Source organism: Lepidochelys kempii, chromosome 4, assembly GCF_965140265.1.
Source record: "Lepidochelys kempii isolate rLepKem1 chromosome 4, rLepKem1.hap2, whole genome shotgun sequence".
NCBI classification, from domain to species: domain Eukaryota; kingdom Metazoa; phylum Chordata; order Testudines; family Cheloniidae; genus Lepidochelys; species Lepidochelys kempii.
The window spans coordinates 121,476,250-121,501,380 of NC_133259.1; the positions used below are offsets into that span (position 1 = coordinate 121,476,250).

The window sequence follows — 25,131 nt, forward strand, 5'->3', positions numbered from 1 at the left end:
ATCTGGAAGGGAAGGAGGCCCTTGAAGAATTCCACCTGGATTTCAACAATTTCCACCCCACCATTAACCTCAGCCTGGACCAGTCCACACAAGAGATCCACTTCCTGAACACTACAGTGCAAATAAGCGATGGTCACATAAACACCACCCTATACCGGAAACCTACTGACCGCTATACTTACCTACATGCCTCCAGCTTGCATCCAGGACACCACATGATCCATTGTCTACAGCCAAACCCTAAGATACAACCGCATTTGCTCCAATCCCTCAGACAGAGACAAACACCTACAAGATCTTTATCAAGCATTCTTAATACTACAATACCCACCTGGGGAAGTTAGGAAACAGATTGACAGAGCGAGACAGGTACCCAGAAATCACCTACTACAGGACAGGCCCGACAAGGAAAATAACAGAACACCACTGGCCATCATGTACAGCACCCAGCTAAAACCTCTTCAGCACATCATCAACAATCTACAACCTATCCTGGAAAATGATCCCTCACTCTCACAGACCTTGGGAGGCAGGGCAGTCCTTGCTTACAGACAGCCCTGCAACCTGAAGCAAATACTCACCAGCAACTACACACCACACGACAGAAACACTTACCCAGGAACCAATCCCTAGAATAAACCCGTTGCCTACTTTGTCCTCATATCTACTCTCGTGACACCATCACAGGACCCAATCACATCAGCTACACCATCAGGGGCTCATTTACCTGCACATCTACTAATGTGATATATGCCAGTAATGCCCCTCTGCCATGTACATTGGCCAAACCAGACAGTCTCTATGTAAAAGAATAAATGGACACAAATCCGACATCAGGAATGGTAACATACAAAAGTCAGTAGGAGAACACTTTGGTCTCCCTGGACATTCTATAACAGATTTAAGAGTAGCCATACTTCAACAAAAAAACTTCAAAAACATACTTCAAAGAGAAACTGCAGAGCTACAATTCATTTGCAAATTTAACACCATTAATTTGGGCTCAAATAGGGACTGGTAGTGGCTGGCTCACTACAAAAGCAATTTTCCCTCTCTTGGTATTGACACCTCCTCATCAATAATGGGAGTGGACCACATCCACCCTGACTGAATTGGCCTTGTCAACACTGGTTCTCCACTTGTAAGGTAACTCCCTTCTCTTCATGTGTCAGTATATTTATCCCTGTATCTGTAATTTTCACTCCATGCATCTGAAGAAGTGGGGTTTTTATCCACGAAAGTTTATGCCCAAATAAATGTTAGTTTTTAAGGTATCACCGGACTCCTCATTGTTTTTGTGGATACAGACCAACACGGCCACCCCTCTGATACATATCACCTTTAGTCTCACACTAATAACTAACTAACTTTCTAAACTACTACATGCTACAAGGGGCCACAGCAATGGTTCCCTCACCCCACCTAGCAATATTGTTAACCTATCCAACTATACTCTCAGCCCAGCAGAAGCAGCTGTTCTATCTCGGGGCCTCTCCTTCTGCCCCTCCACCCCCACGAACATGATACAGTTCTGTGGTGACCTAGAATCCTATTTTCGACGTCTCCGTCTCAAGGAATATTTCCAAAATACCTCTGAACAACATACTAATCCACAGAGGTCTCCCTGCCAACACTACAGAAAGAGGGATTCTAGATGGACTCCTCCTGAAGGTCGAAACAGCAGACTGGACTTCTACATAGAGTGCTTCCGCCGACGTGCACGGGCTGAAATTGTGGAAAAGCAGCATCACTTGCCCCATAACCTCAGCCATGCGGAACGCAATGCCATCCACAGCCTCAGAAACAACTCTGACATCATAATCAAAAAGGCTGACAAAGGAGGTGCTGTTGTCATCATGAATAGGTCGGAATATGAACAAGAGGCTGCTCGGCAGCTCTCCAACACGAGTTTCTACAAGCCATTACCCTATGATCCCACTGAGAGTTACCAAAAGCAACTACAGCATTTGCTCAAGAAACTTCCTGAAAAAGCACAAGATCAAATCCGCACAGACACACCCCTGGAACCCCGACCTGGGATATTCTATCTACTACCCAAGATCCATAAACCTGGAAATCCTGGGCGCCCCATCATCTCAGGCATTGGCACCCTGACAGCAGGATTGTCTGGCTATGTAGACTCCCTCCTCAGGCCCTACGCTACCAGCACTCCCAGCTACCTTCGAGACACCACTGACTTCCTGAGGAAACTTCAATCCATCGGTGATCTTCCTGATAACACCATCCTGGCTACTATGGATGTAGAAGCCCTCTACACCAACATTCCACACAAAGATGGACTACAAGCCGTCAAGAACACTATCCCCGATAATGTCACGGCTAACCTGGTGGCTGAACTTTGTGACTTTGTCCTTACCCATAACTATTTCACATTTGGGGACAATGTATACCTTCAGATCAGCGGCACTGCTATGGGTACCCGCATGGCCCCACAGTATGCCAACATTTTTATGGCTGATTTAGAACAACGCTTCCTCAGCTCTCGTCCCCTAAAGCCCCTACTCTACTTGCGCTATATTGATGACATCTTCATCATCTGGACCCATGGAAAAGAAGCCCTTGAGGAATTCCACCATGATTTCAACAATTTCCATCCCACCACCAACCTCAGCCTGGTCCAGTCCACACAAGAGATCCACTTCCTGGACACTACAGTGCTAATAAACAATGGCCACATAAACACCACCCTATACCGTAAACCTACTGACCGCTATTCCTACCTGCATGCCTCCAGCTTTCACCCTGACCACACCACACGATCCATCGTCTACAGCCAAGCTCTGCGATACAACCGCATTTGCTCCAACCCCTCAGACAGAGACAAACACCTACAAGATCTCTGTCAAGCTTTCTTACAACTACAATACCCACCTGCAGAAGTAAAGAAACAGATTGATAGAGCCAGAAGAGTTCCCAGAAGTTACCTACTACAGGACAGGCCTAACAAAGAAAATAACAGAACGCCACTAGCCGTCACCTTCAGCCCCCAACTAAAACCCCTCCAACGCATTATTAAGGATCTACAACCTATCCTAAAGGATGACCCAACACTCTCACAAGTCTTGGGAGACAGGCCAGTCCTTGCCTACAGACAGCCCCGCAACCTGAAGCAAATACTCACCAACAACCACATACCACACAACAGAACCACTAACCCAGGAACTTATCCTTGCAACAAAGCCCGTTGCCAATTGTGCCCACATATCTATTCAGGGGACACCATCACAGGGCCTAATAACATCAGCCACACTATCAGAGGCTCGTTCACCTGCACATCCACCAATGTGATCTATGCCATCATGTGCCAGCAATGCCCCTCTGCCATGTACATTGGTCAAACTGGACAGTCTCTACGTAAAAGAATAAATGGACACAAATCAGATGTCAAGAATTATAACATTCATAAACCAGTCGGAGAACACTTCAATCTCTCTGGTCACGCAATCACAGACATGAAGGTCGCTATCTTAAAACAAAAAAACTTCAAATCCAGACTCCAGCGAGAAACTGCTGAATTGGAATTCATTTGCAAATTGGATACTATTAATTTAGGCTTAAATAGAGACTGGGAGTGGCTAAGTCATTATGCAAGGTAGCCTGTTTCCTCTTGTTTTTTCCTACCCCCCCCCCCCAGATGTTCTGGTTTAACTTGGATTTAAACCTGGAGAATGGTCAGTTTAGATGAGCTATTACCAGCAGGAGAGTGAGTTTGTGTGTGTATGGGGGTGGGGGGGATGTGAGAAAACCTTGATCTATGCAGGAAATAGCCCGACTTGATTATGTAAAGAGTTGTCACTTTGGATGGGCTAGCACCAGCAGGAGAGTGAATTTGTGTGGGGGGGTGGAGGGTGAGAAAACCTGGATTTGTGCTGGAAATGGCCCACCTGTTGATCACTTTAGATAAGCTATTACCAGCAGGACAGTGGGGTGGGAGGAGGTATTGTTTCATGATTTCTGTGTGTATATAAAGTCTGCTGCAGTTTCCACGGTAAACATCTGATGAAGTGAGCTGTAGCTCACGAAAGCTCATGCTCAAATAAATTGGTTAGTCTCTAAGGTGCCACAAGTACTCCTTTTCTTTTTACACTAATTACACTAATACTGAAACATATTGCAGTTAATTTAAGTCAATCTATTTTAGGGCTCAATTATGGCTCTGCAGAGGCTGCGCAGTTCGGGGAGGGGAATAAAGTGTTTGTGGGGGGTGGAGGGAAGATATTTGAAATATGCGCACAACAGAAATTTAGATGAAGGGAAGAGCAATCTATTGTGCCCAGGGGTTTTAGCTGGGAATTTCCATTCACTAGGATATGTCTAAATTAGGGTGACCAGATGTCCCAATTTTATAGGGACAGTCCCAATATTTGGGGTTTTCTCTTATATAGGTGGTGCGTATTACCCCTCACCCTGATTTTTCACACTTGCTATCTGATCATCCTCGTCTGAATGAAGCCTGTATCTCCTCCTTTCAGCACTGTTTCCCTGCAGCAGTGAAAGGCTGTGGCAAGTCATAAAATTAATTACTGTCCTTGTTTATCAGGATGGCACTGGGCAACCCATTGCTGGCGATTACACACATGAGAACAGACAGGAAGGACCACGGTTCACCAACACCCATCCGCTGCAAGGGCTGGAAATTGATAGCATGGGGTGTGACCACCTGATCTTATCTGATCATTCCTGTTCAGTCCTCCAAAGAAAGGTGGGAAAACAGAAGAGTTTCTGCCAGGTACATCAGGGGAAGATTTCTTCCTCACCCAAAATGCAGTGGTCAATTTAACTCTGTGCATGTGATCAAGAAACACAACAGTTAAACACTTATCCCCATTCATACCCCCTCAGTGAAACTGGTCTCATTGTTCTTTTCCCATTTTGAATCCAAGTAAGTGGATTTTACCAGTATCTGCAGGGATAGAGAATTCCAAATACTAATAATCCTCTGAAAGCCCCTCCATGTATTTAATAATCTGAGTAGACCACGTCATACTGTGATCTCCTCCCACTCTTTCCACTCTGTTACAAAAAAAGTACACAGTTATGGAAAACATAATTCCAGTCTACTGCTGAGTAAATTACTTTCATGCTGTCAAAGTGATACAAACATCGTAGCTGCAAAGTTTCCAATAGGAAACTACTGTTAGTGTAAACAAAACCTTTGTGTTATCTTATACCAGCAGGATTGCTGGGAGTGAATTCAAGCCAAAGAAAGGGATAAGGCCTTTCAGAAAAAGTGGTGTTTAGCTTGTGTTTGTGCTTATAAAGCACGAACACTAGGAGATTTAATGGCTGAGGTTTTTAAAGCCTCCTAAGAGATTTGGACACGCAATTCCCATTAAGATGAATAAGAATTGGGCATCCAAATATTTTGGGAGTCTGAAAATCTCAATCTGCAAAGAATGAAGTGGATTAAATATGCTAATGAAGGGTATAAATGGGGAATGAAGGGGATTCCATTTAATGGGGGTGGGAGGATAAGGGGACCTGAATGCTGTTAGGAGGCTATGTCTGCATCTTGTCCTGAGCATCCCGGCTGTAGACCTGGAAATACCTAGGAACTTGTGCCATACTTTTTTATGGGCACTGTGTGTGCAAACTAAGCCTTGGTCTACACTAGAAGTTGAGGTCGAATTTAGCAGCGTTAAATCGATTTAACCCTGCACCCGTCCACATGACGAAGCCCTTTTTTTTTTTACTTAAAGGGCTCTCAAAATCGATTTCCTTATTTCACCCCCAACAAGGGGATTAGCGCTGAAATCGGCCTTGCCGGGTTGAATTTGGGGTACTGTGGACACAATTAGACGGTATTGGCCTCCGGGAGCTATCCCAGAGTGCTCCATTGAAACTGCTCTGGACACCATTCTCAACTCAGATGCACTGGCCAGGTAGACAGGAAAAGGCCCGCGAACTTTTGAATTTCAATTTCCTGTTTGGCCAGCGTGGCAAGCTGCAGGTGACCATGCAGAGCTCATCAGCAGAGGTGACCATGATGGAGTCCCAGAATCGCAAAAGAGCTCCAGAATGGACCGAACAGGAGGTAAGGGATCTGATCACTGTATGGGGAGAGGAATCCGTGCTATCAGAACTACGTTCCAGTTTTCGAAATGCAAAAACATTTGTCAAAATCTCCCAGGGCATGAAGGACAGAGACCATAACAGGAACCCGAAGCAGTGCCACGTGAAACTTAAGGAGCTGAGGCAAGCCTACCAGAAAACCAGAGAGGCAAACGGCTGCTCCGGGTTAGAGCCCAAAACCTATGGCTATGATGAGCTGCATGCCATTTTATGGGGGTTCAGCCACCACTACCCCAGCCCCAGCCCCAGTTGTTTGACTCCTTCAATGGAGATTGAGGCAACACAAAAGCAGGTTTTGGGGACGAAGAAGATGATGATGAGGAGGAGGTTGTAGATAGCTCACAGCAAGCAAGCGGAGAAACCGGTTTTCCCAACAGCCAGGAACTGTTTCTCACCCTGGACCTGGAGCCAGTACCCCCCGAACCCACACAAAGCTGCCTCCTGGACCCGGCAGGCGGAGAAGGGACCTCCGGTGAGTGTACCTTTTAAAATACTATACATGGTTTAAAAGCAAGCATATGAAAGGATTAATTTGCCCTGGCATTCGCAGCTCTCCTGGATGTACTCCCAAAGCCTTTGCAAAAGGTTTCTGGGGAGGGCAGCCTTATTGCTTCCTCCATGGTAGGACACTTTACCACTCCAGGCCAGTAACACGTACTCGGGAATCATTGTACAACAAAGCATTGCAGTGTATGTTTGCTGGCGTTCAAACAACATCCGTTCTTTATCTCTCTGTGTTATCCTCAGGAGAGTGATATCATTCATGGTCACCTGGTTGAAATAGGGTGCTTTTCTTAAGGGTGGAGGGGCTAGCCATGCGCTGGGGGGAGGCAAAATGCGACCTTGGAATGAAAGCACATGTGCTATGTATGTAATGTTAACAGCAAGGTTTACCGTGAAGGAGTGTACCCATTGTTCTAGAAAATGTGTCTTTTTAAATACCACTGTTCCTTTTTTTTTCTCCACCAGCTGCATGTGTTTCAAGGATCACAGGATCTTCTCCTTCCCAGAGGCTAGCGAAGATTAAAAGGTGAAAAAAATGTACTCACGATTAAATGTTCTCTGAGCTCATGCTGTCCTCCCACACTGACAGAGCACAGACGAATGTGTGGAGACAGACAATGTCAGAGTGCAGGAAAGCACAAAATGACCGGGAGGAGAGGTGGCGGGCTGAAGAGAGTAAGTGGCGGGCTGAAGAGAGGGCTGAAGCTGAAAGGTGGTGGCAGCGTGATGAGAGGAGGCAGGATTCAATGCTGAGGCTGCTGGAGGATCAAACTAATATGCTCCAGCATATGGTTGAGCTGCAGGAAAGGCAGCAGGAGCACAGACCACACTACAGTCCCTCTGTAACCAACTGTCCTCCTCCCCAAGTTCCATCGCCTCCTCACCCAGACGCCCAAGAACGCGGTGGGGGGGCCTCCGGCCACCCAGCCACTCCGCCCCAGAGGATTGCCCAAGCAACGGAAGGCTGGCATTCAATAAGTTTTAAAGTATTAAACTTTTAAAGTACTGTGTGGCCTTGTCCTTCCTTCCTCCACCACCCCTCCTGGAGCTTCTCTCCTCCACCACCCTTCCTGGGCTACCTTGGTAATTATCCCCCTATTTGTGTGATGAATTAATAAAGAATGCATGAATGTGAAGCAACAATGACTTTATTGCCTCTGCAAGTGGTGATCGAAGGGGAGGGTGGCGGGGAGGGTGGTTAGCTTACAGGGAAGTAGAGTGAACCAAGGGGCGGGGGATTTCATCAAGGAGAAACAAACAGAACTTTCACACCGTAGCCTGGCCAGTCATGAAACTGGTTTTCAAACCTTCTCTGATGCGCACCGCACCCTCCTGTGTTCTTCTAACCACCCTGGTGTCTGGCTGTGCATAACCAGCAGCCAGGCGATTTGCCTCAACCTCCCACCCCGCCACAAACGTCTCCCCCTTGCTCTCACAGATATTGTGGAGCGCACAGCAAGCAGTAGGAATATTGGTTTCGCTGAGGTCTAACCGAGTCAGTAAACTGCGCCAGTGCACTTTTAAATGTCCAAATGCACATTCTACCACCATTCTGCACTTGCTCAGCCTGTTGTTGAACAACTCCTGACTACTGTCCAGGCTGCCTGTGTACAGCTTCATGAGCCATGGCATTAAGGGGTAGGCTGGGTCCCCAAGGATAACTAGAGGCATTTCAACATCCCCAACAGTTATTTTCTGGTCTGGGAATAAAGTCCCTTCCTGCAGCTTTTGAAAGAGACCAGAGTTCCTGAAGATGCGAGTGTACCTTTCCCGGCCATCCCACGTTGATGTTGGTGAAACGTCCCTTGTGATCCATCAGTGCTTGCAACACTACTGAAAAGTACCCCTTGCGGTTTATGTACTCGCTGGCTTGGTGCTCCGGTGCCAAGATAGGGATATGGGTTCCATCTATGGCCTCACCACAGTTAGGGAATCCCACTGCCACAAAGCCATCCACTATGACCTGCAAATTTCCCAGGGTCACTACCCTTGATATCAGCAGATCTTTGATTGTGTTGGCTACTTGGATCACAGCAGCCCCCACAGTAGATTTGCCCACTCCAAATTGATTCCCGACTGACCGGTAGCTGTCTGGCGTTGCAAGCTTCCACAGGCCTATTGCCACTCGCTTCTCAACTGTGAGGGCTGCTCTCATCTTGGTATTCTTGCGCCTCACGGCAGGGGAAAGCAAGTCACAATGTTACATGAAAGTGCCCTTATGCATGAGAAAGTTTCACAGCCACTGGGAATCATCCCAGACCTGCAACACTATGCGGTCCCACCAGTCTGTGCTTGTTTCCCGAGCCCAGAATCAGCATTCCACCGCATGAACCTGCCCCATTAGCACCATGATGCCCACATTGCCAGGGCCCGTGCTTTGAGAGAAGTCTGTGTCCATGTCCTCATCACTCTCATCACCGTGCTGACATCGCCTACTCGCCCAGTTTCGCTTTGCCAGGTTCTGGTGCTGCATATACTGCTGGATAATGCGTGTGGTGTTTAATGTACTCCTAACTGCCAAAGTGATCTGAGCGGGCTCCATGCGTGCTGTGGTATGGTGTCTGCACAGAAAAAAGGCACGGAACGATTGTCTGCTGTTGCCCTGACGGAGGGAGGGGCGACTGATGACATAGCTTACAGGGTTGGCTTACAGGGAATTAAAATCAACAAAGGGGGTGGCTTTGCGAGAAAAAGAATAGCCCCCTCAAGGACAGAACTCAAAACCGGGTTTAGCAGGCCGTTGATTTCACGGAGGGAGGGAGGAGAGAATGAATACAAAACAAATCTGGTCTATTTCTTGTTTTGATCCACTTCATCTATCTTTATACATCTTGCGGGCAGCAGACTGTGCAGTACGACTACTAGCCATCGTCATCTCCTGGGTGCTTGGCAGAAGACAGTGAAGTATGACTGCTGGCCATCATCTTCTGCTGGCTGCTGATTAAAAGACAGTGCACTGCCAGTAGGACTGAATCGCCACGAGATGAAATTTAAAAGGGAAATGACCTGGCTGAGTCACTCCCATGTTTGCCCCGGCGCCCCTGACCTCATCGAGGTCGGTTAAAAGAGCACCCAGGACTACATTGACGACGGCTACCAGTCATACTGCACTGTCTGCTGCCAAAAGGCAATAAACTGCTGCTGTGTAGTAATGCAGTACCACGTCTGCCAGCACCCAGGAGACATTGACGGTGACGGTTAGCTGAGTGGGCTCCATGCTTGCTGTGGTATGGCGTCTGCACAGGTATCTCAAGAAAAAAGGCGCAAAATGATTGTCTGCCCTTGCTTTCACGGAAGGAGGGAGGAAAGGGGGGCCTGACAATATGTACCCAGAACCACCCACAACAGTGTTTTAGCCCCATCAGGCACTGGGATTTCTATCCAGAATTCAAATGGGCTGTGGAGACTGCGGGAACTGTGGGATAGCTACCCACAGTGCAACGCTCTGGAAGTCGATGGTTGCCTCGGTACTGTGGACACACTCCGCCGACTACATGCACTTAGAGCATTTGTGTGGGGACACACACAATCGACTGTATAAAAACGCTCTCTACAAAACCGACTTCTACAAATTTGACCTAATTTCGTAGCGTTGACATACCCTGAGAGAGACATCTGCCCACTGTGTCATGCAAAGGGAAGTGAGTGAATGCATTTTAATTCCACTGAAATGTGTCTGTGGAGCCTGCAAGAAGGAGCATGTTAGCCTCATACCACAGAACTGCTGGCAGCCTCCCTGCAGCATCAATCCACATATTCTGTGCTGGAGTAGGAGTTGCAGCCTCCCTGAGTCAGATCCACTAGCCCCTCCTGGCCCCCACGCTCCACCCCAACTCCACTCCAAAGTGAATGTTAACACTGGCCTACGAAAGCCTGGCACAGAGATGATTTCCACAGTACGCTAAAAGGCACAGACAAGCCTGCATGGCCACACCATCACTTGATCGTGTGGAGCATCAGGGTGTTGTACTGCCCCATGTGGTGGCCCTTCAAACCAATAGTGGATTTCACTCTTTGTGTCTCACTTTTCCCATTTGAAAGAAATACGTATCCCACAGAAGTGTTGCAAGGACCAATGCATGCCTGTGAAGCACATGCTATGTCACTGCTAAGAATTAATGCATAACTCTAGGGTTGTGTTGGCTGATGTATTTTCATCTGTCCCTCTCTCCTCGGTAATTCATCTTCTTTAAAATATAGATAATATTAGTCCTGCTATGCGTGCAGGGGACTGGACTAGACGAGTGCTCGAATTCCCTTCCAGTCTTACAATTCTATGATTCTATTTAATACAAAGAAAAAACTACTGGAAAATAATTAACATGAGAACAAAGAGAAGAACTAATGACTTAGTATTTATATTTCAGTAGTATTTAGGCTCCAATGGGCATAGGAAGACCTGGTGCCTGCACGAAAGAGCTTACAGTCTATGATCTCAATCCTGAAGTTGGGCATATTCCTGGCTTTACACATGCAAGTAGTTCCACTAAAGTCAACGAGACTTTGACTTGTATAAAATTAAGTATATATGAGTAATTGCTTGCAGGACAGGACCTAGAAATCCAAGCAACCTACAAGGGATCTGGGAGATGGATGCAATCAGAATATATATAATTTAATACACATTTTTAAAAATTGAAATAATATAAACTATTCCTGCTTGTGTCCTAGTTTGCTAATTTCTGGTAGCAGTCACCATAGAGGAGGTTCTTGAAAGGAGCTGAAGAAGGAGAGGGTAGCAGCCTTATGGATCTGTTCAGGAAAGTCATTCCATGTGTGGATGAGGAAAAAAAGAATGAGAAAAAGGAGCCAAGATGGAAAGGATAAAACGAAATCAGCGACTCTGGTACAGTTAACGGTGAAGCAAAAGTCTGAGCTGGAGAAAATGAAGCTAGAAGCAGAGGAGGAAGAAGATAATTATGTTTTGACTGGAAAGGAGTATTCAGTTGGGGGAAATCCAGTGAGTAATAGGATTAGAGGGACAACTGAAACTGTCAATATATATGATAAACTGCTTCCTCATTAGTATAAAAGAGCATGGATGGATGGATATTTCTGCAGCCATCTGATAAGCTTTGCTTGCTGATTTAATTGGTTCCTAACACCTGAGCTGCCATGTTAAATCCATTGCTCACACAGGGCCCAACCCCGCAGCCACTGAATCCAATGAGATTTTTGCCACAGACTTCAATGGGAGCTGAATTGGGTTCAGAGGAAGCATTAGAAATTTCTGCAAGATTAGATCCTGTGCTGACTCCTATGCTTTGAATGCACAGTTTGAAAGGTTTGGATCAATACTGGAAGTGTAGTGTACAGGCTTAAACCTGGAGTCTCAGCATGAGCCAGGTTGAAAACTTCTCAGAAATATCTATGCACAGAGACTGAGCTGAACTGTCCTGTACCCTGAATTCTGACCTAGAGGTGCCAACTGTAAAGGTGAGAAAGTTCTGGTTTCCTCATCAAACTTTCTTGATGGTAAGGGATACAGCAAGTCACCAAGAAGGGCCTGGACCCTCTTCCGGCCAATAAATGAAAGGAGCTCTAAGTTCCTAAAAAGCCAAATTTAACAACCAGAAGCGCAAAGACAGCATTGGGTTTGTAACAAGTGTAGACATCTGTCCAAAAAATGTGCCAAGAATTCAACTAATAAGCAAAACACATGACTAAAAGAAACAAGGCAGTGTTGTTTCATCAGGGACACTGTATGGTACTGTTCAGTGCAATTCAGAAGAGCACATACTCAGTGACTGTGACTGACATAGCGAAACAGGACTGACAGAAGTCCCTGACTTGAGACCTGAAAGAATATTTCAAGAGCAATATTTTCCAGGCAAATTTGTCCAGGCTAATGCTATATCACAGGCCCATCTGTAACAGTCCCTGTGGCAAAATCTGTTAGACTGGAATTGGGTTAGGGAAATATGAGGTAACCATTATTCAAGACTTACCACTGACAGGCAATTTTATTTTCTCTCTAGCATCATAAATGTATATGACATTTTTAGATAGCTAATGTTAGTCAAACAAGGAACAGAATCGATTCCTGTTATGGTCTAAAGGCACAAGCAAGGACAATACAGGACAAAATAAACACAGGAGAGGCTAGTGGAGTTCTAAGGAATAACTTTGACACTACAACCATTGTTTGTATCACATAGCAAAGTCAAATGAGGATACAGTAGGAAGAATGCCAACCTGCTGTTTCTTGCCAGCCTGCCCCAGTGTGCTAGGTCACTGCACACCACGGAAAGCCAGAACATTGCAATAATCAACCAAAGCCTTATTATTACCCAATGCCCTCAAGGCTTACAATTTCCATGACAAGCAGGAAGCCGATAGCAAGCTAATTTGTAGTAATTTGTAGCCGATAGTAAGCTAATGTTTGAGCTACTGAGGCTCTGGGAAGGCAATATAGTATGATATAGAGGGTATAAGGGATAGTGTAAAATTAAGGTGGGTCTGAATTTCAAAATTCAAATCCCACCAGTCTCTAACTGTATGCTATGGGTTTCTCAGTCTTCATTTTGTTTACCCATAGATCTTTGTTCCTTCTGCTAACTCTGAGGCATAACCAGGGGGAAAAAATCAGATGATTGCAATTTATTTTCCCAAACATGACGGAGCAACCACATACTTTCAGCATAAAGTGTATTTTACATCTCCCTTACTCTATCCCACAGGGGAGTTGAAATGGTCAATTTGTTATTGCTTGTAAAGTACTTTGAGATCCTCAGATTAAAGGCATGAAGAATGCAATGTATTATTGGGCTAAATCCTGCAGTCCACACTCAGGGCTAAATCCTTTTTGCTGAGCTAAGCCATGGTAGCTGGGCTTGGTCCTGGGGCCTCCTCCTCTGACACAAGTTGGGAGTCTTGTGTAACCACAGAAGAGAAAGTAGGATTTGTTCCTCAATTCTTGCTCAGGTAAAACTCACTGAAGTCAGTAAGCAACTCCATGACTCATTCTGCTCCTAATAAAGTCTGAAAATTTTGCCAGCATCAGATGGAGCTACCTGATATTGCACCATCTGAAGTCAATGGACGGACTCATGGGCTCATATCCTTGAAGGTAATTAAGCACCTAACTTCTATTGAGTTCAGTGGGAGTTAGGAAGATAAATATCTTTGAGGATCTGAGCCTCAGTGACTTCAGTAGGACTGGAATGTGCCCTGAGAAGTGCACAGTTTGACCCTTTATGATTATTTATATTGTACCGTGGTTAAAAAAATATATAGTCCTGCTCACTGACGTACCTCTCAGCTGTACCTTCTTTTGAAGGACATGGCTCATTTTAGTCTCAAAGTCAGCTACTTTCCCCACAAATCTAGTGTCCCCTTTTATTGTAGATCAGAAATACAGAATAATGAAACTGACATTACAGAGTTATTCACACTAAAGGAAGGAATACCACAGTATTACAGGCTTCCTGTTTAGAATTATGGGTCCCTCTCATTTTGTGTCTTTGAACCAGATTGAGAGGTATGCTATATGCACTCTGTCCCCTGCCCTCTCTAATGTTAACTAAATACCCATGCAGATAGCTCACTTTGAACATCAAAGAGTATATTTTGCATAAATTGTGCTTCTAATTATAAATATAATATTTGTTTAGTTAAATAATAGTTAAAAATAGCATTTGTTTAGTTAAACATATCAGACATGTAAATGATTTCTCCCCTGACAGCTGCATCTATATTATTCATATATTCTAATAATAGTTAATTTAGCTTTTCAAGCCAAAAAGTGTCATTCCTATAAGCAATAATGTTGTTGAGCAGTGTACTAGTGCCAGGTCTTGCTCTCACTGAAGTCATGGTAGTTTAGCCATTGATTTGACTACAAGCAGGATTGGAACTTTAGTCTCACTTTCACATTAGTATATGAAGGGATCTAAAATATTTTTCCATGTCACAGAATGCAGCCAGTTATAAAACTGTGTGCAGGAACTATTCTTTGCATGGGGGTTAAAATTACTTTGAAAAAGCATTTATTTTAAAATAAGACAAAATAACATTAAATCAATGGAGTACAAAATAAATATTATGCACCAGTATAAAAAAATGGGGAAAAATACAACATCTAACCACTATAGTAGTGGGCCTTTCACTTCATTTAGTTTTTCTACTTGCCCAATTCAACATCCAATAAATGGACCTAGTATTCAACCATTACATTATTGAATTAAAATTATATTTACAAATTATCACACCAGCTTTAATCATTACAAGTAAAAATACAAAACATAATACAGCATGAATTGCTAAAAGAAAAACTAATTATAGATCACTGGTGAAGATGATCATATGGTTACAATATGGGACTGAAAGTTCTGGACTCTAACTAGCTCTGCCACAAATTTTCTACCTGACCTTGGTCAAGTTACTTAACCTTTCTAGGCCTCAATCTCCCCATCTGTAAAATGGGAATAATACTTCCATACCTCATAGGGTTATTGTGAGATTAATTAATGGTTGTTACACTTCGAGATCCACAGATAGAAAAGTGATATAAAAATGTGACCGATTATGTATTTAGATTACTTCTGGGTTGTGTGTAGGTTGAACAATGAGATTGTGGCTATACTGGGTCCCAGGCCTGCTGTGATATCTCTCATCTTTGGGACAGGAATAGAGAGGATTGCCAAGAAAGAGTACTGAAAAGGATCCCCATGCACAGTCATAGCATCTGAGAGGGACAATTGTTCTTTTGTTTTGTGTATGGTCTGCAGCCTTCTCAGGAATTTTGCCCAGGTTATGTTATTTGTTCAGGATTAGATCAGATCCTTGAATAGTATTTTTGAATTCTTTAAGCATGGCATGTATTTAACTGTAAGTAGGATAGTAAAATTGTGTTATACAAACTAGTATCCCATGTGTGTCTACCTTCATGAATAACTGCTAACATTTACATAAATATACAAAAAACTGACTTCCGTGGAACTCATCATCTCAGTAACATTTGGGATGCTTTAAATAATAGCCAACCCCTCCACTTAATTTCTCCTAAATAGCCACTTATTTGAATCTTGATTTTTAAATCTTTACAATCACTCCGATATAGGGTTGCCAGGTGTCCAGTTTTCTACCAGAAAGTCCAGTCGAAAGGGGGAACCTGACAGCGTCTGGTTGCATATACTGACCGGACACCAAAAGTCAGGTTACTGCAGGCAGGGAGGTGCCGGGTCATCAACCCACACTAGCCCCTGCTCAGCCAGGGCCGTCCCCTACCTGCATCTCCTGGGCAGGCAGGCTCTGCTTCGGGGGCTGCAGGTGCCATCCCAGCCCCGGAGCAGGAGGAGCCCTGCTGGTGAGGGTGGCATGTGGAGAGGATTGAGTGACTAGTAAGGGGGAGGGGGGAGAGCAGCGAGCAGGGGGCAGGGCCTGGGGAGAAGAAGCAGATCAGGGGGTCCAGTTTAAAAAAAATTAAAAAAAAAATCAGAAAAGTTGGAAGCCCTCCTCAGGTAATTAAACTAAAAAATTCCCCACTTAGTTCATTGAAAAGTGTTAAAATCAGTGCAAGCCCCAGGGTGACCAGACAGCAAATGTGAAAAATTGGGACGGGGTGGGAGGTAATAGGAGCCTATATAAGAAAAAGACCCAAAAATCGGGACAGTCCCTATAAAATCGAGACATCTGGTCACCCTAGCAAGCCCTAATGTAGGCAAGGCTTTGGCAGCTGTAATCATTTCTGCCACTGTGTTTAACTAAAACAGTAATAATGGTTCTCCCTGCTGGAACCTTTGTCTACAATAGGGCTCCCACTAGTTTTAATACTGGCTCATCTGGGGATTCAGTTGGGGATTCCCTCACCGCCTTACTTTCCATTACGTAAACACTGTTTGCTACATTGGTATCAATCCTAGTAGCATCTATGATGAACCACAAATCCAACTGATATTTAATTACAGTACTTCTACCTAGCTAACAGCTTGCCACTTCAGCTAACCAATCACAGAGCAAACTCAGACCTTGGGGGAATACCTTTGTCAAATAAATTATCATAGACTACATTTCTTCTTGCCTGGAGATGGAGTGTTCTCTCCAGTTCTGCCTAGAAACCTGCCTGTAATGGATTACAACAGGCCCACACGACTATGGTAAAGGTTCAGTTTCCTGGGCCTCTCTTCCCTTCATTCTTTGTGTCACCAGCATTCATAATGATTTTTAACATGAGTCTAGGTATAGCTGGGATGGCTTTGATTTCTTTTCACATTTCCAATGACCTGTCATAGGGTATCTTTATTTTCCATCAAATCTGTTTTGAAATGTATTTTTTTGAAGACAGTTAAGTAAATTTTTCATAACCTGTCCTGTGTTCAAAACTTTCATAAAAATATCATTCATAATTGATCATAAGCTTTAATGAAGAAGCTTTCATTTTGTCTTTTCTTCTTTGGTTTATACTCAGCAGGCAAACCAGCTGGTAATGTCTAACATTGCTAGTCTGCTTTATATTCTGCTGTTTCAATATTTCATCAGCACATCTTTGTACACAGGTATTGTAATCCTACAATAAATATAATTTTCAAGAGTTCTTCCTTACACAAACGTTTCAAAATACAGGCTATGGGACTGGTTTTATGAGAGAAATCTGGCTGCATTAGGCAGCCAGTCCACCAGTCTCTGTGTGGGCAGAGGAGATGGACATTATTGTACAAAGTGGCCCATAGAATGAAAAAACTGTATGCAGGTGTTTGTAATCTTGTTTTTTTTTTTTTTTCCAATTTTCAATGCACTATGTTTCAATCTATAAGGTCCAGCCCTGAAAAGTAGAAGCAGCCTTAGCTTCCATTGACTTTGATAGCCACTGAGCATTATGCAGGAGCAGGGCTGCACCCTAATTTCCGTCCAGTTCTGCCCTGCTTACTCAGGAAAAACTTCCCTTGAAATCAGTTGTGTGCCTACCCTAACTGGTGCAAATTGGGTGACTAAAAACATAAAAGGCTACGTAGTACCAACCATTTTCACATGAAAATCATCCGGTTTGTGCATGCAATCCTGGTGACTGCATGGGCAGAGATAAGCACTGTTGTTCACGTAGAACTTAATCTTCCTGTTTAGAAAACTTGGCCCAGCAAGCTTTTACATTTGTGTGATACCTGGTTCAAATCCTCTAGTATTAAGTACTGCAAATCCTGACACTTGCAAAGTCAATGGGTGTTGGGGCCTTGATCACAATGGGGATTTTGCCCCTGTATAGCTACATTGATGTAGCTGCGCCAGGATAGACTCCGACTATAGATGGGTTTCAGAGTAACAGCCGTGTTAGTCTGTATTCGCAAAAAGAAAAGGAGTACTTGTGGCACCTTAGAGACTAACCAATTTATTTGAGCATGAGCTTTCGTGAGCTGTAGCTGTAGCTCACGAAAGCTCATGCTCAAATAAATTGGTTAGTCTCTAAGGTGCCACAAGTACTCCTTTTCTTTTTGCGACTATAGATGGGTTGCATAGATGTAAGAAGTGATGACTTGCACATCCACTTCAAACCAGGTGGGCCACGTCAGTGCAAGTCACTCTTTCAATCAGTATCTAGCCCTCGTGCAGACAAGCTGGACTGGTGTAAATTTACATAGGGTTAGAGGGTAAAATTTTCAGAAGTGCCTAAATGACATGGAAGCCCAAGTCTCACTGGAAATAAATTGGAATTAAGCTCCTAAGACACCAAAATGGTTTTGAAAATTGTACCCAAAATTAAAACCCAGTGCAGAGGTGGCTTCAGTAAGCAGTGCAGGATTTGATTGAAAGCTAGTACAGAACATACAGCAGTATAAGATCAAAGAAAGTGAACTCTGAAGAAAGACTTCATTTTCTTCTGTCCTCAGTTCCCTTTTTAATGCTCCCCCTAATTACACTTCACAGACACAGCAAGGCTTCAGAGCATGTGCACCTCTTTACTGGATGTGTATGTATAAATACAAAGTGCATTATACACACATTTACCAATTTGCTGGTAGAAAGACTGACAGGCAGAGGACTAGGGAGTTGATTAACTACATATAAAGGTTTAATGGAACAGAGGGACTGGCAGAGCACATGTATTTATAGGCACACGGAATTAAGAATCTGTAGCATGCAGAGTCTCCCTATGGCAGCTTTGTTGCCTATGATCTCTCCAATAGTGTCAATGTTTCTGAGATGTTGCATCCCATAATGCTTTATGGAAATATGCTTATGAATGTATATATATGACATAACTGGAACATATTTTATGCTACATATGCCATGTAACATATCTCTGAAAAGGTTATGATTTACTCAATATATTCATCCTATTTGTATGCATGTGTCATTTTTGTACTCCAAGTTATGAATATTGGCTGTATACTTGTTTAATTTTAAATAGCCTCAGCGAAGCAGTTGGTCAGCTTCCTGAGAAAAGACTATTCTCAGTAAGTGCCCAATCAAGAAGCCTTTAAGCCAACAATGAACTTGGAGATGCCAATCCACATCTGAGCTTTCTCAGGAATGTGGCTTGGCTGGTAAGGAACTCAGTCATGCATGCACATGTGACTTGCACAGGTGACTCCAAAACTCCATTTTGTAGCTGGATTCTACACAGGGGGAGGGAGGGGTGTCCACCCACAAGAGAAAGTCTATTTAAACCCCTGGGAGACCCCTCCATTTTGTCTTCAGCTGGCTCCAGAGATAGCCTCTGCACCCCCAAAGGATACCTGAAAGAAACTGGAACAAAGAACAGTAACCACGGGGCGGGGGGGAAGGGGATGAGTGATTGCTGGACCCAGACTAGAAGCAGACTAGTCTGTAAAAGGAAACTTACTGGAACACCTGAGTGTGAGATTTTATCTGTATTCTCTTTTCTTACTGTATTAGGCATAGAGCTGTGTGTTTTATTTTATTTTGCTTGGTAATTCACTTTGTTCTGTCTGCTACTACTTGGAACCACTTAAATCAATCTATTCTGTATTTAAAAAATCACTTTTTACTTATTATTTAACCCAGACTATGTATTAATACCTGGTCAGGGGGCAAACAGCTGTGCATATCTCTCTATCAGTGTTATAGAGGGAGAACAATTTATGAATTTACCCTGTATAAGCTTTATACAGTGTAAAACAGATTTATTTGGAGTTTGGACCCCATTGAGAGTTGGGCATCTGAGTGCTAAAGACAGGAACACTTCTTAAGCTGCTTTCAGTTAAGCTTGCAGTTTGTGGGATGTGGTTCAGACCTGGGTCTGTGTTTGTGACCAGCAAGCATATCTGGCACAACCAGGAGGGTTCTGGAGTCCCAAGCTGGTGAGGAAGGCAGGGGCAGAAGTAGTCTTGGCACATCAGTTGGCAGCCCCAAGGGGGTTTCTGTGATCCAACCTGTCACAGTTTCCATTAGTTCTTTGTTGACTAATCAGCCACTTTCAGTCTCAGGGCTTGGCTACACTTGCGAGTTACAGCGCAATAAAGGAGCTCTGGGTGCACTAGGTCACTACCTGTCCACACTGGCAAGGCACATAGAGTGCTCTGACTCCACAGCTACAGCGCTGCTGGTACTCCACCTCGGCAAGTGGAATAACGTTTGCTGCGCCCTCACTGGAGCGCTGCAGCACCAGTGTGAACGAGGTGTTGCTTTACTGCGCTCTGATCCGCCTCCAGAAACGTCCCATAATCCCCTTAAGGCAAGTGACCACTCTTGTCATTGTTTGGAATCGGCTGTAGGAATGCAGAAATGCCCTTGGAAAGCTCCCTTTCTGATAGCTGGCTGCTTATGTGTTCAGAGACAAAGCAACCATTCGTGTGGAATGCTGTGTGTGAGAGAGAGAGAGGTGGGGGGGAGGAGCAATAGGGGGGTCTGCTGCTGTCCCAACTTACAAGACAGCATGCTGACATGCTCTTAGCCCCCCAAAACCCCACTCTCTCTCCCCCCCACATACACACAACACACTCCCTGTCACACTTCACCCACCCACCCACCCACCCCATTTGAAAAGCACGTTGCAGCCACTTGCATGCTGGGATAGCTGCCCATAATGCACCGCTCCCAACGCCACTGCAAGTGCCGTAAATATGGCCATGCCAGTGCACTTGAAGCTGTCATTGTGGTCAGACTGCAGCGCTTTCCCTACTGCGCTCTACAAAGGCTGGTTTAACTCAAAGCGCTCTACACCTGCAAGTGTAGCCATGCCCTCAGTTTCCTAAATAGGAGCCATTTTGCTGCCATTCTGGTAAAAGAGATCCACACTATTACTGAAGGTTTAAACCTGCCAAATCAAATTTTCCTAACTCACAAGGAGTTGGGATGAGAGTCACTAAAGTTGTCACAGAGAGGTGCCCACGTCCCTCCCTATGCTAGCAAATCTCTTTATGCCCTGGAAGCGTTTACCCTTGCAGAGGCCAGGCAGTGTTTCTACTGCTGCACTCCCTGCTCCTTCTAGCAGTAGGGAGCTGCATGAATTCCCACTAGGATCTCTATAGTTGAGTGCTCCAGAGAGAAGGCATTCAATAAACACTCTTCTGGTCAGCCTAGCCAGGCCATCATTCCAGTCAGAGGTGCACTGGTGGCCTCCCACCTCCCCCACCAAAGCATGTGGCAGCTACCTTGCTCCACTGCAACCTGGCCCTCTGCCAGACAGAAAAGGTGATCTTATGGTTAAAGCACTGACCTGGGACTTGGGAGATTGGGAGTCAATTTCTAGCTCTGTTACAGACTTCCTGCATGACACTGTGCAAGTAACAATGTGCCTCAGGCCAGGCCTTCACCTAAATCTTAGGTCAGCCTAGCCACCAGCCCTGGGCCCCCAGCTCAGCCTCTGTCATAAGGTAGACACTTGTTTCGTGTCCATAGGGAGACATGTATGGGAAGGCGCCCGTCCATCCTCTTTGCTACACCCCATTTTCCCAGATAAAGGTGCATCCATAACCTAAGTCCAAGACCTTCTACTGGCACTCCTCCCAGTCTGACTGGTTCCAGGTATGGCTCTGCCCCAGCATCATTCAGAGTAAACCCCAGACCCCCAGCCTGGCTGTAACAGCAGCCCAGGTAATCACACTAAATTATTGGGCACTCACCCGATATGCCCAGGCTTGCTGCATCTGATATGGAACACTGGACTTCCCAGTTTCCCTGGCTGTCCCAGAAGCGCTTCCACTATAGTTGGGACTGAACAGCACTCTGGTAGTTCCCATGCAACCCTGTTTTCAGCTATTGAGGTTCTTCTTCCATTGAGAGCCTCTTGGTGACTCCTCAGACCAGGTTATCCTCTTGTCTGGTCTCCCTAGGGGGCCACCACTAGTCTGTCACACTGTTCAGGCTGCTCATGCTCAGCTACTTCAGCCTTAAAGAAGGCTTCTGACCATTTGACTGGCTCCCCCATTAAGGCAGCTCTGGGCTCCCCTGGAAAGGACCTTCATGATTTTCCCTGTGGAACTAGTAGTCTCTGGGCATAACCCTCATGTAGCGAGGTCCTATAATCTGAGCCACTGTCCACAGTCATGCCCCCTGTGGGAATGGTTTGATCTGAAACAGCACCAGTACACCTCCAGAGTCAGTCCCAGTCTATCCACGATGGCAGCCTTCACCACAGGACAGGAGGCCACCTGCTTTTCACTTACTGTTCAATCAGCTGCCTGTGCCTCACCTGTCAAACGATGCCATACATAGGCAGGCAACTCATCCGGTATTAAACTGTACAGTCTTGTTGCTCAGGTTTGTCCCAAGCGTCGTACTCAGACAAAACCAGATGTAGTATTGTCCAGTATTGGGTGGGGGGTGCCGTTTTGAAGAGTGCACTGCTCTGCCCTGTGACATTACCCAGAATACGATCTGGATTCTTGAACAGTTGTGTCCCCTCAGTTCCCCCACCTGGGGTGCCCTTTACCCTGCTTTGCTATGAGAGCTTTCACTCCTCGTCTGCTCACACACAGCCTCCAGCATGTAAGTCACTCCCAGTTGTACTGTATGAGTGCTATGGCCCGCCACTGATGAGTTACACTGCAGAGCAATACCAGCAAGTTCTCAGTCCCAGGGTTTCCTCCAGAAATGTACGTCTTCCACTGCCCAAGCTAAGCCTGCCTTAGCCCTGTAGTGCCACGGGGGGTGGCAATCCTGCAGGCAGGATCCAAAGCCCTGATGGGCCGGATCCGGCCTGCGGGTTGTAGTTTGCCTACCCCTGCCTTAGGTGATATTTCCAGCTTACAAGCTAATCATATCAGCAATGCAAAAGCCATCACAGACTCTCATAAGCACTGTTAACTGCTACAGAAGTTTCAGAGTCCAGGATAAACTGCCCTCTCTCACAAACCAAATCCAGCGAATGACTGGATCCTCTGAGAACACTGGGGGTGGAGTGGGGGGTGGAAATCTTAGGAGGAGGCATGAGAGGAAGTTAATAGAGAAAATCATCCAGAAATAAATGTGGGAGATTCACTATGATTAATCCACTACAACATGAAGCATCATATCATTAGCAAAACATAAAACTGCTTGATGGAATCATAATCTGGGTATCCAAAGAAACCAGGCTCAAATAAATAACAACTATAGCATCACAGCGGCCAGAAACACTCCTACAGGAAATGGATGCTGACTAGAACTGAACATTGTGGAACTGTATCAAAGAACAAGTAAACTGACAAGTCAGGACAAGAGAACCCTGAAGTTAAGAGAAGACAGAAGGAAGAGTCTGGAGAGATATTGTATGGTCCTTGTTTCTGGCTCTTTATGGCTGGGGCTTGATTGTGTATGGAGACTGAACTACCCTTTTATCCTTACAAATGATTCTTTCATGTCAGGTTTGAAGCACATTGGCAGGGCAGTGTGGGGAAGCTTGCGCTGCTGCTTCTAGTGCTGTATGCATTCTGTACATGAAAGACTTTGGTCTCCAGGGTTATCAATCCAGTACTTTTTGCGGGACACTAAATTCCCTGGAAAAAGATAGCAAAGTTGTTGGTTTGTTTTTTTTAAACGCGACATAGCTTAAGACATACATTTGCAAAAGATAGGGCCAGAATCTGATCTCATTTTTGTTGGTATAAATCCAAATTAACTTCATTGACTTCAGTGGAGTTACTCCTGATTTACACCAACACAGCTGAGATTAGAGTCTGGCCTTCAGTCTTCTAGCAGTTAAAATGCAGTCTGGCCTGTCCAAAAGGAATCAATTGAAATTCAAACTGGAGGGGTTTATGCCATGCTACAAATAGAAAAGCCAAACAAAACAAACATCAGAACATTTGAGAGTCAGCAGAATCCTAATGAGAATCTTCCTTTATTAATTCAAGTTTCTTTTAACCCCCTCTTCTTCCAATCTTATTCCCTCTGCAGCCAAGACCATTTAGTATGGATGACAGGTAGACAGTGGCGTGGGAGCACAGGAGACTTTAGTTCTTCCTCTTAGTTGTAGCCAGACAGTGGCAAGTTTCCTATCCTGACATTTGCCCATTCTATAATAACAGCATTGTTATGGTAGATCCTGAGCCATGTATGGTGGGTGGGAGGTGCGTGGCGGTGGGGGTGGGGAAATAAAGTATATTCCTATCCCAAACTTCTAGTCGCTCTTAAAATCCTTCTATTTTTCCTGTTTAACCAATATTTCAATGTAGTCCAGATCAAACTAAATCTGGATTACTGCACTGCTCTGTACCTCTGGAGACCTGTATTTAAATCTCAGTCAAACTGCAAGAGATACTTTGGAAAACAAGTATCTTTGGAAAAGAGAATAATTAAAGAAAAAAATCTACCTCATTATTTCCTCCAACGCAGACCAATAGGCTGTGGCATTCCAGGGTGCAATCCAGGCCGGTGAGGGGCTGTCTCACACCTGCCCTGCAACCTTGTGTGTGTTACAGTTAGGGCTGTCAAGCAATGAAAAAAATTAATAGCAATTAATCACACTGTTAAACAATAAAAGAATATCATTTATTTAAATATTTTCAGATGTTTTCTACATTTTCAAACATATTGATTTAAATTACAACACAGAATACAAAGTGTACAGTGATCTTTTTATATTTAGAAGTATTTGCATTGTAAAAAAGAAAAGAAATAGTAGTTTTTAATTCACCTAATACAAGTAAAAGTTGAACTTACAAATGTAGAATTATGAACAAAAAAAACTGCATTCAAAAATAAAACAATGTAAAATTTTAGAGCCTGCAAGTCCACTCAGTCCTACTTCTTGTTCAGCCAATCGCTCAGACAAACAAGTTTGTTTACATTTTTAGGAGATAATGCTGCCCGCTTCTTGTTTACAATGTCACCTGAAAGTGAGAACAGGCATTCTCATGGCACTATTGTAGCCAACGTTGCAAGATATTTACGTGCCAGATACGCTAAAGATTCATATGTCCCTTCATGCTTCAACCACCATTCCAGAGGATATGCGTCCATGCTGATGACAGGTTCTGCTTGATAATAATTGAAAGCAGTGAGGACCCACGCTTGCTCATTTTCATTATCTGAGTCAGATGCCACCAGCAGAAGGATGATTTTCTTTTTTGGTGGTTCAGGTTCTGTAGTTTCCATATTGGTGTGTTGCTCTTTTAAGACTTCTGAAAGCATGCTCCACACCTCGTCCCTCTCAGA

General features: G+C 44.5%; 1 protein-coding gene across 1 annotated transcript in view; it reads right to left on the reverse strand.

Annotated features, from left to right (window-relative positions):
• SH3BP2 (SH3 domain binding protein 2) overlaps window positions 1–24,307 on the reverse strand; it is a 93,195-nt gene extending 68,888 nt beyond the window's left edge. The window contains exon 1 of the mRNA XM_073342707.1: window positions 24,288–24,307. The gene's annotated coding sequence lies outside the window, so the exon portion shown is untranslated. The remainder of the gene's footprint in view (window positions 1–24,287) is intronic.
• Window positions 24,308–25,131: the final 824 nt, after the last annotated feature.